Source organism: Myxine glutinosa, chromosome 7 (genome assembly GCF_964187855.1).
Source record: "Myxine glutinosa chromosome 7, kmMyxGlut1.1, whole genome shotgun sequence".
NCBI lineage: Eukaryota > Metazoa > Chordata > Myxini > Myxiniformes > Myxinidae > Myxine > Myxine glutinosa.
Window position 1 is genome coordinate 581,001 of NC_136267.1, and position 20,364 is coordinate 601,364.

Below are 20,364 nucleotides of genomic sequence, written 5' to 3' on the forward strand. Positions count from 1 at the left end.
CATAGAAAGACAAGCACTTAGACACAATCTTATATTATTCCCCAACAGACGACAGGCAAACGGGACAACGGCTGACTCACACGGGGGTTGATGGAAAGGACAGGCGGGTAGCGATGGCTCCAGGTGCACCTGTGCTCAAAGGTTAGAATCGACCCGGTCCGGTCCAGAGATGCGGGGAGGTCTCGTCGCAGCGCTCAGAGGTGACGTTCTTTCTCAGGCGGGTTCTCTTCCTCTCAGCGGTCGTAGGCAAGGCAACGTTCTTTCTCCAGCTGGGGGCGCATCTGACGTCACGTCCGCTACGTGGCCGCGTATATCCGGCGGGGAGTGACACGCCCTCGGCTCGTTAGCGCCGCCCCAGATGGAATCGGCACGTTGCTTCTCATTGGGTGCGTGCGGGGGGGTTTACCAGGCTCCGCCCTTGACGAGGAGCTGACAAGGAGCCCCTTCGTGGTAACCCCGTGGAGCGCGTGGTCAATGGCGCTAATCGAGCCGGTGTGAGGACGCATCCTCCCCCGCTCCGCCGCCATCTCCTCTGTTGTTGTTGTAATTGTTGGGGAAGAAGATGGAAGGAGGTATGGGAAAGGTCCTAAACTCACTACTGATGCCATATAATCACATTCTGGTGCAACGAAGAGTCATAATTAATGGAGACGAGGCCTTAACTGACATAGAATAAGAATAACTAGGAAGATGTCCGAAAGTTGTCTACGTGTGGTGCGGTGGACCTGGGCACGACATTTAATGGGGGAATAAGGGGAAGGTCGGCTCTACTGATTGTTATTTACATGCAATGGGACTAGGGAATGGGGGATTGGGGAAAGTTGGGGAGTATTGGAGAAAATAGGGGAATATTTACAAGCGGATATGGAGGCCAAATTCCATATTCGCAACAGTATATTAAGGGTTGTTGTGATGGGAGGGTCAGGAGCCCTTCTGAACAAGTGGCCGGAAACGGAAGTGACCGGAAACGGAAGAGGAAAAAGACACGAGGAAAAAGGACGAGGCTTCTTCTTCCTCGCCCCGCACCGACGAAAGGTGGGATTGATTGAGCCGTGTGGAAAAGCGGCGTTCCCGAGCCTGTCTGGCGAGAGGAGTTACCGGGACGGATACCTGCCCGGTGGACGGCAAACTGTCGTGTGGCCGTGCACCGATCCAGCGTTTGGCGCCGTGCGCGACACCGTCTAAAAAGACGCGTACGGGTCGCCCGTTGGGGCCTAACACGCCTGGCAAGCGGCGTGGGGCTGTTGGCTTGCTTTCCCGTCCCCGCTTCGCGTGGCCCCGAGGGGCTGTAGCCGGGGTGCCTGGTACGATACCTGCCCGGTGGAAACACGTCCACCCGGGGTTCGTTCAACCGCCCGAGTGCGGCGACGCCGACCATCATCTTGGTCAGGAGGGGCCCAGAGACATTGGGCGGGACCGAGACCAAAAGGGTGTCGTGAGTACTCACCGGGACACCCGTATATAAGATGGCCATCTTACTCATAGGGAATTGATTGTGGCTGGGGAATTGTTGATGATAGTGTATTGTTGATTGCTCGGGGAAAATCTCCGTGGTTGTGTCATTGAAATATTGTTGATGGTTGTGTATTGTTGATTGCTCGGGGAAAATCTCCGTGGTTGTGTCATTGAAATTGTATGGTATCATTACCATTGAAATATATCCTTGAACGTCAGTTGTCTCTTGGGTGAAATTCATATGGATTGCGTGGCGAAAGCGCATATATAATACAGCTTTCTGGCGAAGTTCCTCTCACGGTCCGGGGGTCACTGAGACCAGGTATTCACCGAGGGGACCACGTAACACTACCGATTGTTTGTCTCCAAGAACCAACAATTGTTTGTCTTCAAAAACCACCGATTGTTTGTCTTCAAGAGCCACCAATTGTTTGTCTTCAAGAACTACCAATTGTTTGTCTTCAAAAACCACCGATTGTTTGTCTTCAAGAGCCACCAACTGTTTGTCTTCAAGAGCCACCAACTGTTTGTCTTCAAGAGCCACCAATTGTTTGTCTTTAAGAACTACCGATTGTTTGTCTCCAAGAACCAACAATTGTTTGTCTTTAAGAACTACCAATTATTTGTCTTCAAAAACCACCGATTGTTTGTCTTCAAGAGCCATCAACTGTTTGTCTCCAAGAACCAACAATTGTTTGTCTTCAAGAACCACCAATTGTTTGCAATGAAGAGCCACCAATTGTTTGTCTTCAAAAACCACCGATTGGTCATGTTCAATAGACACCAATTGTTTGTCTTCAAGAGCCACTAATTATTTGTCTTCACAAGTGACCAATTGTTTGTCTTCGAGAACTACCAATTGTTGTAATCAAGAGCCACCAGTTTGGCTTCAAGAACCACCAATTGTTCATGTTCAAGAGTCACTAATTATTTGTCTTCAAGAAGTGACCAATTGTTTGTCTTCAAGAACTACCAATTGTTTGTCTTCAAAAACCACCGATTGTTTGTCTTCAAGAACTACCAATTGTTTGTCTTCAAAAACCACCGATTGTTTGTCTTCAAGAACTACCAATTGTTTGTCTTCAAAAACCACTGATTGTTTGTCTTCAAGAAATACCAATTGTTTGTCTTCAAAAACCACCGATTGTTTGTCTTCAAGGATGTTCACACACATTGCAAATAAACCTGGAGGAAAGGAAATGAGGCATAAGAAATGAGGACCTGAAGAAAGGTGGACCTACCCTATTCAGGTGTATCCATCAGCTCATTCAGTGTATCTGGCAAAGTGAATGTGTCTCTAGCTCTTCTATCGATAACAACTCTATCTCTCTATCTCTCTCTTTCTTACTCTGTCGTGGCCCTGTCATCGTGAAGACAGGAAACACCATCCCAGATGTGGGGGATATCTGGATCGCTCCTGGGAGATCGATCGGCTGTCTCCATGCCGCGGGCTTGTTCGAGAGAACTGTCCGGGGCTATACAACAACAACAACAACAACAACTACAACAGAGGTATTACCCAGCTCTCGGTTGCTGGAAAAGTTATTGCCAGAGTGGTACTCAATCGCCTAAAGCCCAAAAGAGAAAAACTCGTGCCAGAGACCCAAAGCCATTCCGCTTAGGTTGGCCGACATTAGATTTGATATTTGTTTTGAGACAACTGCAAGAAAAATGAACAGAACAGAGGCAGGAATCTCACCTTCTTTTCATTGACCTAGGTTAAGGCCTTTACTGTTTTATTGACCTTTGTTGGCTTTATTTTCATTGACCTTTGTTGTTGAGTGATGAAGGTGATAAGGGTGGGTGGTTGGTTGGGTGCTCCACCACGTTTTTTTTTTTTTTGGTGCTGTGGATTCTGGGAGTGGAAGCTGTTGTTTTGTTCTTGCAGTTTGTATTCTCACTGGCTGGGGATGGGGTTATGTATGCATCCGGGTGTAGCTGCTGCATGTGGAGGCGTATGTGCCCCTGCTGGCCCACCTTAGCTGACCATATCGAGGTTGAAGGGCCGAAACGGGATGATGCTGAGGACCTCGCTTGAGGACCCGGTCAGTGAGGCACACTTGTGACCAGGTGTGTTTTGAATTTATAGACACACACACACACACACACACACACACACACACACACACACACACACACACACACACACACACAGTCGTGGCCAAAAATATTGGCACCCTTGCATTCAAATCTTCTATATACATATATGAAAGAAAGTTTTTGTTTTTTGTTTGTTTGTCTGCACGCGCTAATCTCCTGAACGGTTAAAGATAGGAAGAAACCTCTGAAACAAAAAAATGTCGGGACGGGCCCCGGGAAGGTTATAGGCTAGGTGGCGAGGCCGTTCGACGCCGCCTCGGCCAGGCTGGGCCCATTTCGCAATTAAAAGCTGAGCTGAATTATAGTAGTCAATCTTCTACGGCCACGTGTAAAAGCTGAATTATAGTAGTAAATGAACGAAATGTGGCCGCGGCCGGATAGTCAAACTCCGCTGCTTCGCAAGGCCGCATTTTATTCCTTTTTTAGTACAGAAGATTAAATTCATTCCAAAAGAACCCGGGCAACGCCAGGTGCATTCAGCTAGTAACTCATAATTTTCTCAAAAAATAAGTTTAAATTGACAAAAGTATTTGGTCTCCACAATTCTTTGCTTCACTGTTAATATGAAAGAACCTTTGTTTTTGATTCAGAACATAATATATCCTTTTAAATCAGAAGATAAAAAGAAATGGCATTGACAAAAATTATTGACACCCTCGACTTAATATTTGGTAACACAGACTTTGGACAAAATAACTGCAGTCAAGTGCTTCCTATAGACATGAATGAGCTTCCTACACCTCTCTACTGGCAGTTTGGCCCACCCTTCTTGTACAAACTGCTCCAGTTCTCCCAGATTTGAAGGGTGCCTTCTCCCAACTGCTGTTTTCAGATTTCCCCACAGGTGTTGAATGGGATTTAGATCTGGACTCATTGCTAGCAACTTCAGAACAGTCCAGCGTTTTGTCTTGAACCATTCCTGGGTGCTTTTTGAAGTGTTTTGGGGGTCATTGTCCTGCTGCAAGACCCATGACCTTCGATGAAGACCCAGCTTACTGACATTGGGTTGAACATTTCGCTCCAAAATGCCTTGGTAATCTCCTGATTTCATGATGCCATGCACGCATTCAAGGCACCCAGTGCCAGAGGCAGCACAGCAACACCAGAACATCACTGAACCTCCTCCATGTTTGACTGAAGGGAAGGTGTTCTTTTCTTTGAAGGCTTCATTTTGTTTTCTGTAAACATTGAGATGATGTGCTTTACCGAAAAGCTCTAGTTTGATCTTGTCTGTCCGCAGGACATTCTCCCATTAAGCCTAAATAAAAGACCTGCATTGATACAAAGGTGAAGAAGGAGAGAATAGTCTAAGAGTTTTATGAGAAAGCAGAAAATCTGCTTTTTGAAAAGGGGAAGATCATAAGTGTTTGGAAATACATGGGAAGGTAAAGAGTTCCAGAGTTTGGCATGGAAGGGAAGAAACAAACATCATAACAGCCCACCCTTGAGTTGCCAATGGCCACACAATAATCATGAGATGTAGTGGCTTGTCGAGTATTCCGTGGTCTCGCTAATGGCGGAAGTACACAGGCAGCAAATTATTGGGAGCAGAAACCGAAATAATATCTGTAGAAAAGAGAAAAAGAGCCAACTTTGTGACGTAATTTGAGCGGGTCGAGTTTTGAGATCAGATTGGGAGAGTTGAAAAGTCGAATTACTTTTAATTCAATTCTGTTCAGTAAGTATGTGGAACAGTACTCTATACAAGGATGAATCAATCCTTTATATAGTTGAAGCAACTGTTGAGAGGAGAAGAATCTTCGACATCTGAACAGGACTCCTAGTTTCTTCGAGGCAGATTCAGCTATTTGTGTAATGTGTGGATTCCAGGACAAATTCGATGTTAGGGTAATACCTAGTAGGTTTATTGTATCACATGGTGTAATTGTGGAAAGAATCTTAATGTGAATGTGAAAGAATGTCATCTGAAAGAGCAGAGATAAGTCGCCATTTTGTGTCCCTCGCCCCGTCTGTGCTTGTGACTTGACGCCTTAGTTTTTATCGGATTATTTTACTTTATTGCATATAGTTATTATTGATTTCATTCTCCGTTTATTCGATCGGGATTAAACCCGTTTGGTTTTATTCAAAGATTTATCCCGGTGTGTACCTTGGTTAGAATAGGTACACCGTATCCCTGCATGTCATAAGAGGCGACAAAGAGGGTTGGTGTCAGGAAGGGCATCCGGCCATAAAAACATTGCCTCAAAAAAGAGAACCATGACAATTACAACTACATATGGGCAGGGTACAGCCCGAAGTGGAGATCGGTTTCTGAGGTTTGGGACATGGAATGTAGGGACAATGACAGGGAGATCAGGAGAAGTGGTGGAAGTATTGGTCAGAAGAAGAGTGGACATATGTGGTGTGCAAGAGACGAGATGGAAGGGAAGTGGTGAGAGAATGGTGAAGGGTAGGCAGGGACAGAAATACAAGTTTGTGTGGCAAGGGTGCCTGGTGGGTGTGAATGGTGTTGGTGGCCTGTTTTCTGAGGAGTTTGTAGACAGTGTGGTGAGTGTGACTAGAGTGAGTGATAGGTTGATGATGGTGAAAATGATGATTGGAAAGCTCTTGGTGAACGTCATCTCAGGATATGCTCCGCAGGTTGGTCGGAGCGATGAAGAGAAGGACAAGTTCTGGTGTGCGATAGAGAAGCTGATGGAAAACATGAAAGATGAGGAAGTTGTTGTGGTAGGAGGAGACCTAAATGGACATATGGGAAGGCGTATGGACGGTTTTGAGGGAGTTCATGGGGGTTACGGATATGGTGTGAGAAATGGAGAAGGTGAAAGGATTTTGGAGTTTGCTGATGGAGCTGATTTGTTCATTTGTAACACTCAGTTCCAGAAAGGGGATAATAAGCTTGTTACATACACATCAGGTGGGTCGACGACAACCGTTGACTACCTGATGGTGCGTAGGCGAGATAGGGGGCACCTCCGGGACAAAAAGGTGATCCCGGGGGAGGAGGCTGTTTCAGAGCACCACTTGGTCATCTGCGACATGAGGGTGAAAGGTGCGAGGAGAGCTCGGCGGGTGAAGTACCAACCGAGAATGAAGGTGTGGAGGTTGAAAGAGGTGACAGTAAGGGAGGCATTAAAAGAGAGGCTCAGTAGGGTAGAGGATGATGTGGTTGAGCATGAACGTAGTTGGATGTCAATGAAAGATAGTCTGTTGGGAGCCGTTGGTGAGGTATGTGGATGGACAAAAGGACCACCGAGGCACTCGGAAACATGGTGGTGGGATGATGAAGTTGGAAAGAGGACTGATGAGAAGAGGAAGAAGTTCAAGGAGTGGCAGAAGGCGAAGGGCACGGAAGCAGAAAAAGCAGAGCATGAAAGTTATAAGGCAGCCAAGAAGGCTGCAAAGAAAGAGGTAGCAAAGGCGCAGGAGGCATGTAGGAAAATGCTCTGAGAACGCTTGGATTCGGAAGAGGGTCAGAAAGCAGTATTCAGGATTGCAAAGCACATAGCGAAAGAGAGGTGTGATGTGATGGGGGTGAGTTGCTTGAAGGATGAAGTGGGACAAATCGTTGTCGACCCAGATGGAATCAAAGGAAGATGGAAAAGATATATGGAAATGCTGTTGAATACAGAGAATGAATGGGATGGCAACATAGAGAGTAACCCAGTTTTAGGACCCGCAGAGAAGATAACTGAGAAGGAAGTTGAGGAAGCGATAAAAGCAATGAAGAGCAGAAAAGCGGGAGGGCCGACGGGAGTTGTGGGAGATATGTTGAAGGCAGCAGGAAGTTGGGGTGTGAAGAGAATGACAGAGATCTGTAATCTGGCGGTGAAAGAAGGCCGCATTCCAGTGGTTTGGGAACTGAGTAACCTCGTCCCTCTATACAAGGGGAAAGATGACCCTCTAGAGTGTGGTTCGTACTGAGCGATAAAGTTATTGGAGCATGGAATGAAGGTATTGGAAACGGTGTTGGAGAGGAGGATAAGGAAGAAAGTGAAGATCGACGAAATGCAGTTTGGATTTATGCCAGGAAGAGGAACGACAGACGCGCTTTTTATTGTGAGGCAGTTGCAGGAGAAGTACATGGAGAAGAGGAAGAAGTTGTTTCTTGGGTTTGTTGATCTGGAGAAAGCTTTCGATAGGGTTCCATGCAAAGTATTGACATGGGCAATGAGGAAGTTAGGAGTGGAGGAATGGTTGATCAGAGTGGTGATGGCAATGTACAAAAGAGCGCGCACAGCTGTAAGGACGAAGGACGGGAACAGTGGTGAGTTTGAGGTGAAGGTGGGAGTGCATCAGGGGTCGATACTAAGTCCAAAACTATTTGTAGCTGTGATGGAGGTGCTGGCTCAGAACGTAAAGGAGGGTTTACCGTGGGAGTTGTTGTATGCAGATGATCTGGTGTTGATTGCGGAAAGTATGCATGGACTGAAGGAGAAGATGAAAAAGTGGAAGGAATCTATGGAGACAAAAGGTCTGAAGGTGAATATCGGAAATACGAAAGTGATGGCAAATGGTAAAGCATGTGGTGAGGTGGAAAGAACTGGGAAGTGGCCCTGTGCTGTGTGCAGGAAGGGTGTCGGAGTGAACTCCATTCAATGTACAATGTGCGCTGAGTGGGTTCATCAAAAATGTAGTGGTCTGAGAGGGTCATTAACCAGTGTCGCAGCTACATTCAAATGTGAGGTGTGCACAGAGTGGGCTGCAGATGGAGGAAATGTTGAGTTGGATCTTGGAGACGGCGTGAAGCTGGAAGGTGTGAAAACATTTTGCTACCTCGGAGACATGCTGAATGGAGAAGGTGGATCAGACTCGGCAACGGTTGCTCGATTGAGATGTGCATGGAAGAAGTTTCGGGAACGGAGTGGTGTGCTGATGAGGAGGGGAATGTCGTTGAAGCTGAAGGGAAAGGTGTATGCTGCATGTGTGAGAAGTGTTATGATTTATGGGAGCAAGACATGGGTAATGAATGTAGAGCAGCAACGAAGGTTGGAAAGGGTGGAAATGCGAATGGTTCGATGGATGTGCGGAGTATCGTTGAGAGAGAAAAGAGAAAAAAAATCGTTGAGGTTCATTGAGATATCGTGTGGAGTATCGTTGAGAGAGAGAAGACAAATGATGAATTGCGAAAAATGATGGGAATAGAGCCTGTGATTGATGTTGTGAAGAGGAACAGGTTGAGATGGTTTGGTCATGTGTTGAGGAAGGATGAAAGTGACTGGTTGAGAAGAGTGATGGAAATGAATGTAGAAGGAAGTAGAGGACGGGGAAGACCGATAAAGACTTGGCTAAAGATGGTGGAAGAAGAAATAAGGGCAAGGGGGTTAACAAGGAGAGATGCAGAAAATAGGGCATGATGGAGAAGATTGTCATGGGGACCGCAATGCTAACCCCCGCTCTAGCAGGGAAAATGGCCTTAAAATGCATGTTGTTGTTGTGTTGTTGTATATATTAATAATTATATGTATAAATAATTATATGTACAAATAATTATATGTATAAATAATAATATGTATAAATAATTACAGACTTGGCATTTAATATGGAATATTTTTTTGTGGGGGTGAACTTACTTTTCAATATGTCTTAGAACCAAAGGTTCATTGGAATTATGTTGAAACTTTTCTCGATTTTGTTAATGTGACCTTTAAAAGAAACAAAAAACACATTTGACATTTCGAAACAAATAAATTGATCCTTGAAAGTGATGTAAACTGATATCGAACTAAATTCATGGACAGTACAGTGTTAAACTTCTGTACGTTTTCCAGAAGTATCTCTTTATTTTGCACATTAGCCAAAATATTTTTTAACAAAAACAAAAGTTAAATTACGACTGGGATTACAGACAGTAAAATTACAGTTCAGTACTTCGTGTAACCCCCACGAGCATTCAGGAGAGCACGTACACGTTGAGGCATGCTATTCACGAGATTTGCCAAGGTTTGGACAGGAATCGCTTGCCATGCAGTGACAATAGCCTGCTGCAATTCACGCACAGAGGTAGGCTGCTGGTCCAGGTTGTCGATTTGGCGCGTTAATTCTGCCCACAAGTTCTCTATCGGATTCATATCCGGGGACATGGCAGGCCTCTCCATATGCTCTACACCATAGTCAGCAAGAAAGTGTTGGATCATGCGAGCACGATGAGGCCGAGCATTGTCATCTTGGAAGACAAAGTTTCCTCGAAAGGCTGCACGAGCAAATGGAAGCAATGTTTCTTCCAGAATGGCCCTGTACTTGAACTGGTTCAGGTTTCCATTCAGAACAACCAGGTCAGTTTGCCCCCTGCATGAAAAGCAGCCCAAACGGTCACCCCACCACCTCCAGCTTGGACTCTTGGCACTATACAATCTTTGTTGTAGGCTTCATGCACTTGTCTGCGCACTCGGACGCGGCCATCTTGACGATAGACCAGAAATCTAGACTCGTCACTGAAGATCACGTGATTCCAGGGTCCTGGCTGCCATTGACGCTGCTCTCTGGCTCACTGCAATCGGCGCTGGCGGTGTTGTCTGGTCAGGTGTGGCTTTCTCAGGGGACGCCTGGTACGATAGCCTGCTTGAACCAGTCGTTGGTTGACTAGCCTTCTGGATACAGGCACATTTGTCAGTTGCTGCCACTCAGCCCTAAGCCGATTAGCTGACTTGGTACGGCCATTGCGGACTAACCGGTGCAGCTGGCGATCATCCCTCCTTGTGGTTCTGCAGGCACGTCCTGACCTCGGTATTGGAGTAGGGACACCCCTCTGAGCATTTCGTTTCAGGATCTTTGACACCTGACCTTGAGTGATGCCATACTGCCGAGCAATAGCACGCTGTTTCATGCCATAATTTCGTAAAACCACCACTCCATGACAAACAGCATTGTCGAGTTGACGGACCATCTCCAGAGGAAGCGGCAATAACTTTTGGAGACGTGCAGCAATTGTTTTCCACTAATACAGAACGCAACAACCCTTGTATACCCGACTGTGAAGCCAATCATCAAATGCACCTGTCCGTACATTTTGCCACGCCACCTGTGATATAATCTTGTTGTTGACTTCTTGCTGCGACAATCAGTGACATGGTTCTTTTAACAAATAAATCACCAAAGTGTAAAAGAAATTCACCAGATTGATATACTGAGTTAAGAAAGTAAACCCAAGTCAAGAAAAAAAAAAAATTCCATATTAAATGCCAAGTCTGTATATGTATAGATAATTATATATATATATATATATATATATATATATATATATATATATATATATATATATATATATATATATATATATATATACTGTATATATATATATATATATATATATATATATATATATATATATATTGTTGCGGTTTTAGAACCCACACTTGTTGTAAATAAATAATTACTTGTAAATATCCCATGACAGTAAAGGTTAAAGGTTGCACCCCTAGTTAGTCCACAAGCAACACGTAGGCCACCTTAGAAATTCCAGTTATTTCATTATTATGTGTTTTAGATAAGGCCGTGTTTCCAATAGTTGAATCTGCGTTGCATCAATTAAATAAGAATAGGTGCCCAATCCATTCTGGCCATTTTGCGACCTCCCTCTCCAAGCGACGCCATTACGCGCCCCTGCAGACGGTGCCTTATGTCCCTCCCAATTCTATTACGCGCCTTGCCAGCAGCGTTCGTTGCCTTAGCGCTGCCATTAACCATGCGGTCGGCCCGAGGAAAAAGGGGGCGGGACGCCAAGAACAAGGTGTGGCCCATCAACTAGCCGTCAAATGCGTGGCCGGTAAGCCCTTGCCAGCCAACTAGGGCTGAGGCAAACTCACCGACGGGCGTGGCCTTTGTGGAGCGCGTAGTGATCTTGGCTCGCGTTATAAAAGGGCGAGCGCAAAGCCCTTTCACGGGACTTGGAGAGACTCCTTTTGATGAGAGGACTGCTTTCTATGGTACCGCGCAGAAGAACCCCCTGTAACGGGAGTGATCCAGGAGCGCACATTGCGAAAGGACTCACTCGCTGGCATTATAAGAGAACCTTGGAGAGGGTGCGTTTGGCAGAGCCATTCAATTATTACGTACGCTGAAGCATCCCAGTCCCCCCCGCTATATGTAAGGTCCGCTCGCGTCCAGCGATACGCAGAGCTGCCTGCCGGATTTTCGCCCGCTGGACCGGAGACACCTGGAGCCGGACCTCATCACCGGACCATCTGCCTGGACCTTCCATCTACCAGCGACAATCCCTGTGTGAGTGCGTATGTTTGTCTGGGATCGTAAGTTGACTGTGTCGTTAAGCCTGCCCTGTGTCCTGCTTCTTCTTCTTCTTCTTCTTGTACATTCTTTCCTTTCCTCTTCTTTTTGGTTTGTAAATAAATTACCTTGTTCTTTCTTGGTTTTCCCTAATCCGATCGCATACGTCCTTTCTTTCAATTGAGTACCTGTGGCACGATTCGGAACCGCTAGAATCGGGTTTAGTCAATGTTAACAGCCCGAATCGCGGCTCGCTTCGCTCGGCGTATCCACCAACGTTGCGGCTCGGGTGGGAGTTATCTCCTTGCTTTACGGCCGGTGGTAGTACTTAGGTACTAAGACTAATTCGGCTTACAACCCTACTTACCACCGACCGGAAGGTACGTTATAACTTCCAAGGACGCGGGACGGTCAGCTTAAAGGACAAGGGGATTAACCCCCCCCCCCCCATCCCCCCTTGATAAGGGGAGCGCCGACCCCCGAGATCCGTAACAATATACATATATATATATATTTATATAATATATAGTATATAGTTTTTAAAATTACAAATTCCTGTCCCAGTGAGCAGAGGGCACTGCATCATTGGCACGGCCGTGCCTCAGTAAATGATGCAACCAGCGAGCCGAAATCGCAATGGAATCTCAGTCCGTTATGGTAACAACAATAATATACCATGACATTGTTATATGGGATTTGAACCTGGGATCCCCAGCTGTTACCCGCACCATGAGACATCTGCTCCGATAGGAATGAAAAACAAGCCAAATGGTGCAAGGTCATGATTTGGGAATCCATTGCATCTGCGACCTTCACCTTGCCCCCAAAGTGCACGTTTAATCTGTTTTGTCGGTGTATGCAAGGAACATTGAACGTGTGAATGGCTGCAAATGAACCACGTGTGACAGACATGATATGGCGGTACCGGGGACAGCCCGGGTCATCAATGAGGCTGAAAATAATTGCTAACAAATCATGTCAACCTTTCATCACCTTCTCTTTAACATAGGGATCCTTCTTCCTCCAGGATGTTTTTCTCTATTTGTGTGGGGCTGTGGCTGTACAAAAATCACGTGACTTTTCTGGCAGCTTTTTGACATCCTCCCTCCACCTATGACGCTTTGCCTGACTCACATGACAACCGGGAAAAAACAAAAACATGAAACTGTGAATGAGCAATGGCGCCTTTAAAATTTTTCGATCAGTTTCCATTCTGCAAGTTTGTTTTGTCCTCAGTGGATTGCGACAGCTCAGTCAATGATGTGTTACCTGCCCTTCAGCTCCCTCCAAGTTTTATCAACTTCTCGTTCCTTCTGCTGCAGGTGGGCCGCGGTCATGTTTTCACCGTCTGTTTGTCTGCACGTGTCTGTCTGTGAACAGGATATCTCAAAAGTCTTGGACAGATTCAGACGAAACTTGGTGGACAGATTCGGATGAACGTTGGTGGACAGGTTGGGTGTGTTCCGACAAATTCATTAGATTTTGATGAAGATCCAGATCCTAGGACTTTTGATGTGAATCTTCACAATTCAGAGATAGGCCCAAAATAATGTTTTACACGATATTTCAAAAAGTTATGGACAGATATTGACGAAACTAGGTGGATGAGTTGGTTAGGCGACAAGAACAAGCCAATTACATTTTGGTTCTGTTCTACATCCACATCCGGCCTATCGTTGGAATACAAAACATCAACTGTTTAGCCTGGCGAAGGTATGTGCTCTCCCGAGTGCCGTTCTTGTTACTTCCTGCATTGTCCTTTTCTGAAATGCCCTCTCGTAGTTTCAAATTAATGATTTAAATAGCAACTCTGCCATTTTTGGGTCAATTTGACCGAAACAGGAAAAGCAAGGTCATTATAAATTGACACGTCCTGTCATGGTGAAGCGAAATCCAAGATGGCTGCGCTCATGAAAAATGAAAGCATGTGACTGGCTCTGACAACCCTCCTCGACTGCCCCCAACCCTCGTGACGTTTGTAAACTGGGAAACACCGCTCCCCCCTTCCCCCACAAAGAGTCCGTTATTTTGTGTACGACGACCCCTTATTCAATCCTGAAGGATCACCAAGATGGCGGCTCTACATGTTTCCTCAATTCTGCAGGATCACCAAGATGGCGGCTCCACATGTTTCCTCAATTCTGCAGGATCACCAAGATGACGGCTCCACATGTTTCCTCAATTCTGCAGGATCACCAAGATGGCGGCTCCACATGTTTCCTCAATCCTGCAGGATCACCAAGATGGCGGCTCCACATATTTCCTCAATCCTGCAGGATCACTAAGATGGCAGCTGCACATATTTCCTCAATCCTGCAGGACCACCAAGATGGCGGCTGCACATGTTTCCTCAATCCTGCAGGATCACCAAGATGGCGGCTGCACATATTTCCTCAATCCTGCAGGATCACCAATATGGCGGCTCCACGTGTTTCCTCAATCCTGCAGGATCACTAAGATGGCAGCTCCACATGTTTCCTCAATCCTGCAGATCACCAAGATGGCGGCTCCACATGTTTCCTCAATCCTGCAGGATCACCAAGATGGCGGCTCCACATGTTTCCTCAATCCTGCAGATCACCAAGTTGGCGGCTCCACATGTTTCCTCAATCTTGCAGATCACCAAGATGGCGGCTCCACGTGTTTCCTCAATCCTGCAGGATCACCAAGATGGCAGCTCCACATGTTTCCTAAATCCTGCAGATCACCAAGATGGCAGCTCCACATGTTTCCTCAATCCTGCAGATCACCAAGATGGCAGCTCCACATGTTTCCTCAATCCTGCAGGATCACTAAGATGGTGGCTCCACATGTTTCCTCAATCCTGCAGGATCACCAAGATGGCGACTCCACATGTTTCCTCAATCCTGCAGGATCACCAAGATGGCAGCTCCACATGTTTCCTCAATCCTGCAGGATCACCAAGTTGGCGGCTCCACATGTTTCCTCAATCTTGCAGATCACCAAGATGGTGGCGCCACGTTTCCTCAATCCTGCAGGATCACCAAGATGGCGGCTGCACATGTTTCCTCAATCCTGCAAGATCACCAAGATGGCGGCTGCACACGTTTCCTCAATCCTGCAAGATCACCAAGATGGCGGCTCCACGTTTCCTCAATCCTGCAGATCACCAAGATGGCGGCTCCACATGTTTCCTCAATCCTGCAGGATCACCAAGATGGCGGCTCCACATGTTTCCTCAATCCTGCAGGATCACCAAGATGGCGGCTCTACATGTTTCCTCAATCCTGCAGGATCACCAAGATGGCGGCTCCATAAGTTTCCTCAATCCTGCATATCACCAAGATGGCGGCTCCATAAGTTTCCCCTCACCCAGTCTCTGTGTTGTTAATCCCGAAAATCGTCACAAACATATGTAAGCTAATACTCTGTGTAACCATGACAACCGTCCCGTGTGTTTGCTGCACCGTGCACTCCAGAACTACACGTCCACACTCATTACATTATCTTCCGGCATCGGACGCGAAGACAAGTCAATGTTTGAAAAGGTCGTGTTATGGAACTAGATGAAGGAATTATAAAATGGGGAAAGAAAGAACGAGTCGCTTATGGACCGATTGGGCAGAATGATTGAATGAATGAAATATTCTGACCTTGGTGATCGAGTCGAGGTGGTTGAGGCGAAATGGCCGAGTGTAAAGTGACGGTCACGAGGTGAGCGAGGTTGAAGGAGATAGTCAGGTTCACTATGTTTTTTCGTTCACAATTTTGGTAGATTAGCAAAACTACACATTTTTGGAATATTCAGAGCATGAGGAATCCAAAAATTAATGTTTACATTTGCGTAGACACCTTTGCGAAAATGACACTCAGGACAGTGATGAAGATCTGTAAAACCATATTCCTGAACGGTGTAGACCTCGTAGATCCTGTGTATAGGACTTATAGTTCAATCTGATACTACCTATAACTTCCTATAACAACCTATAACTTCAAAGGACTTGCAATATCATATATTATGTAATACAGTTATTGTAGCGACCCATGCGTCCCCCAAGCGAGACCAGCAACAGAATCTCCTTGCTCCAGCCGGTGATGTAACCGGCGGGCAAACCACGGCGCCGGGGTGGCCGGTCACGTGACCACCAAAGCGTGCCGCGCGTGCAGTTATAATCCTTTGCATCTGTCGGTCACGTGACCACCAAAGCGCGCCTCGCCTAAGAGGCGTGGCTTTCGGTTGTGGTTTCTGGTTTTGATATATATGCAGCCCGATAAACGGGCTTTTCAGAGTTCCCGAGTTGGTTTTTACAATAAACATCTTCTCGGACGAGTTTGTGTCTTGCCCGTCACTTCGTCCGTCTCAAGCAAGGGCCCTGCTCTTCATTATAACTTATATCACAAATATAAAGACAATGGTTTTCAATTACCTTTGTTTGTTGCTTTTCTATAATCCTGAGCACTATTTTGAGGCCTTTATTGGATTCCTTGACCCAGAAAACATAGGATTAGCATATTTAATTAAGTTTCTAGGTTGACTAGAAGCCGAGATCGCGCAAAACATGTATTTTATGGCGGCCATTTTGAAAATCCAAAATGGCGGCCATGCAGGTGTCTGTGCAAATGCCAACATTGATTTTCAGATTCTCCATGCTCTGAAGATTCCAAAAATGCACAGGTTTGTTAATCCCAAAATTTTGAAAGAAATTATATTTGTTAACATAGTGAACCTGACTATCTTCATCACTGTCCTGAGTGTCATTTTCGCAAAGGTGTCTACGCAAAGGTAAACATTAATTTTTGGATTCCTCATGCTCTGAATATTCCAAAAATGTATAGTTTTGCTAATCCCAAAATTTTGAACGAAATTATATTTGTTAACATAGTGAACCTGACTAAGATGAGATGAGGCGGTTGTAACGGTTGGGAAGAGAAGGGCCAAGGTGCGCTGTATAACAAGTACCGATGCAGGAACAATCTCTCCGACCCATCTTCGCTCCGTGGATTTGAAAGGATTTTTGTCTCAGGTTTAATTAAACGATCCGTCACCGTGCGACGAGAGTACAACCTGTGTGCCTCACTCGGCGAGACTACCGCTCCGGCCTCACGGACCTGTGTGCCTCACTCGGCGAGACTCCCGCTCCGGCCTCACGGACCTGTGTGCCTCACTCGGCGAGACTCCCGCTCCGGCCTCACGGACCTGTGATCATTATTCGTGTTTAATATTTAAATCGATTTGCAAAATCACAACGCCGAGGATACCTGCATCACAATGACGTCACATACCTGCGTGCTCACTAGCTTGGCGCGGCTCGAGCGGGCTATGTTGTTTGCACCGGAGAAATGGTGGCGGAGCTACGTGACTCGGTTTGAAAAAGCCTCGAAGTGCAACGGCTGCAGGTAACCCAAAAATAAAAATGTCCCACTTTATGTACTCCCACACACCCTGCAGCAGCACTCTATCTGCACTTTTCCCCCTTCACACCCCCAGCCCCTTCATTGCATTTGCATATACAGGTCGAGGCACGTGGCAGAGCGTGGCTATTATTTGCTAAATAAATAATTCATTTTCCATCAATTCCATGGATATCTTTGAGGATAATTAGGCTCCATGCAGGACTACCTGGTGGGGTGTTTTGCTTGCACAAAATTGAGGACAACTTTCAGCGAGTTTGAAACCAAAACTGCGGACTCCATAGTACACAATACAACACCTCAACCAATACAATATACAATACAACACCTCAACCACTACAATACACAATACAACACCTCAACCACTACAATACACAATACAACACCTCAACCACTACAATATACAATACACAATACAACACCTCAAACAATACAATATACAATACACAATACACAATACAACACCTCAAACACTACAATACACAATACAACACCTCAACCAATACAATATACAATACACAATACAACACCTCAACCACTACAATACACAATACACAATACACAATACAACACCTCAACCGATACAATATACAATACACAATACACAATACAACACCTCAACCGATACAATATACAATACACAATACAACACCTCAAACACTACAATACACAATACAACACCTCAACCAATACAATATACAATACACAATACAACACCTCAAACAACACAATATACAATACACAATACACAATACAACACCTCAACCGATACAATATACAATACACAATACAACACCTCAAACGATACAATATACAATACACAACACAACACAACACCTCAACCACTACAATACACAATACAACACCTCAACCAATACAATATACAATACAACACCTCAACCACTACAATACACAATACAACACCTCAACCACTACAATACACAATACACAATACAACACCTCAACCACTACAATACACAATACAACACCTCAACCACTACAATACACAACACACAATACAACACCTCAACCGATACAACATACAATACAACACCTCAAACAATACAATATACAATACAACACCTCAACCACTACAATACACAATACAACACCTCAACCAATACAATATACAATACACAATACAACACCTCAAACACTACAATACACAATACAACACCTCAACCAATACAATAAACAATACACAATACCACACCTCAACAACTCAACCGATACAATATACAATACAACACCTCAAACAACACAATATACAATACACAATACAACACCTCAAACAATACAATACACAACACACAATACAACACCTCAACCAATACAATATACAATACAACACCTCAAACAATACAATACAAAACCTCAACCAATACAATATACAATACACAATACAACACCTCAAACAACACAATATACAATACACAATACAACACCTCAACCGAGACAATATACAATACACAATACAACACCTCAAGCAATACAATATACAATACACAATACAACACCTCAAACAACACAATATACAATACACAATACAACACCTCAACCAATCTATATATATATATATAAAACACCGTTTGTGTGTGTGTAATGTTACCGATAGACTCCTAAACGGAGAGGCTCCGTGCTTGATATTTGGCATAGACATAACCATTGAGCCTGGGAAGAACATGGCCGAACTAAAAAAAAAAAATTCATATTTTTTTACCATATTTTTACCTCAGCGCATTTCAGCGAGGAATATTATGCACGGAATCTGAGGCGGTGGCAGAGCAGCGCGCTGATTCGCTCAGAGCGATCACGTGATGTTCCTTGCCGCCATAAACTCAGTTACGCGTTCGCACGTATTTCAGAGCGAAAAGCGATTGCGTTTTTTCACATTTCAGCGAGGAACATTGCCATTCACACCACATAGGTTTTTTTTTCTTTCATCTTTACGAGATCCATATTTTTTATTCATATTTACCTCAGCGCATTTCAGCGAGGAATATTATACACGGAATCTGAGCAGGTGGCAGAGCAGCGCGCTGATTCGCTCAGAGTGATCACGTGATGTTCCTTGCCGCCATAAACTCACCGTTACGCGTTCGCACGTAATTCACACGTTCAAAACAAACGAGCTCCACGAAGCGAGTTGGTCGAGTCGTGCTGACTAAGAAGGCGACACGGCGGCTTCACTTTTCACGGAGTATGAGCGTTCTATATATTTTCAATTCAGTGCGCCCGACTCGCTCACGTACTTGATTTGTGGCATAGACATGGCCATTGGGCCTTCATGGTGTAATTTGTGCGAGGCTTTTGTCCAAGTGAGCTTGAGTCGAGAGGGCGAATGTACGGGTTGGGAATGTACGGGTCTCCCTTCCCCCGCCCGGCAACGCTGGTACTGGAGGGCGTCACAGGATCGGTGAGTCTCCAAAATCCGCTTCGTGCTGTTGCGAAGATGCAGGACGATGTCGCGATTGTTGTGCTGCGCTCCGACCATGAGAACTGCAACGTCATTGTTGACTGGCCCTCCCCTTCCCTCCCCCTTCCCCCTCCCTTTTCCCCCTCCCCTCCCTTTTCCCCCTCCCCTTCTCTTCTCCCCTCCCCCTCCGCCTTCCCCCCCTCCCCCTTCCCCTCTACACAATACAACACCTCAGTCGATACAATATACAATACACAATACAACACCTCAACCGATACAATACACAATACAACACCTCAAACAATACAATATCCAATACAACACTTCAACCGATACAATATACAATACACAATACAACACCTCAACCGATACAATATACAATACACAATACAACACCTCAAACAATGCAACATACAATACTTTGCTTTCCTAGCCCTAACCTGTAACTGCCCACCGTAACCCTAACCTGTAACTGCCCACCGTAACCCTAACCTGTAACTCCCACTGTAACCCTAACATGCAACTCCCACCGTAACCCTAAAACCTGTAACTGCCCACCGTAACCCTAACCTGTAACTGCCCACCATAACCCTAACCTGTAACTGCCCACCGTAACCCTAACCTGTAACTGCCCACCATAACCCTAACCTGTAACTGCCCACCGTAACCCTAAAACCTGTAACTGCCCACCGTAACCCTAACCTGTAACTGCCCAACGTAACCCTAACCTGTAACTGCCCACCATAACCCTAACCTGTAACTGCCCACCGTAACCCTAACCTGTAACTGCCCACCGTAACCCTAACCTGTAACTGCCCACCGTAACCCGAACC